Below are 675 nucleotides of genomic sequence, written 5' to 3' on the forward strand. Positions count from 1 at the left end.
TCCGTCGCGCGCAGGGTTACCCCGTGTGAGCGGAAGACCGCGCACCGCACCCGGTGCGGGTTCGTTACGGGCCGCACGTCCGGGTTCGGGTTCGCCCGTTTGTGGATGTTACGCCGTGATTACAGGCGCAGAGAGGGTGGCCTGGGGTGGTAGGAGCATTCGGAAAAGAGGGGTGTGGGAAAATCAGATGAACCGTTTTTTGTGTCTGCAAATTAACCGATTGGTGTTTTTCTGGTGGTGATTGGGGTAGGGGTCTGCCAATCGCTGCAGGTGTCCGAGAGCCCAAAGTTTCTTACAAGTAATTAAACCTTGTTAAGCATAAAGACCACACCACTAATGTATCTTTTTTTTTGTGGTTTAACATTTACAGTTTATTCCAAACAGTAACTGCCTATTTTGGTTGTAGCTGACATATACAGCTGAAAATATCTCGGCTGAGGAGCTCTAACACTTGAGAACATGTGAAAAGGAGAAAAATTGCTGAGGGTGGTAGGTGCTGGAGGCATGGGCTGTGTTGCCAGGTGTGGCAGTGGCACAGATGTGGACTGTGGAGCGGGGCAGCATCCCGTGCCAGGGCCGTTGGCGTGTGGCTCTGCGCTGCCTCCCTGGCACCCCTCCCAGTTTGGAATGGGACTCGGCGCCCTGTTTTCATTGACCTCTCGGTTCAGACGGTAG

This window comes from Merops nubicus, unplaced genomic scaffold (genome assembly GCF_000691845.1).
Source record: "Merops nubicus isolate BGI_N331 unplaced genomic scaffold, ASM69184v1 scaffold36784, whole genome shotgun sequence".
NCBI classification, from domain to species: domain Eukaryota; kingdom Metazoa; phylum Chordata; class Aves; order Coraciiformes; family Meropidae; genus Merops; species Merops nubicus.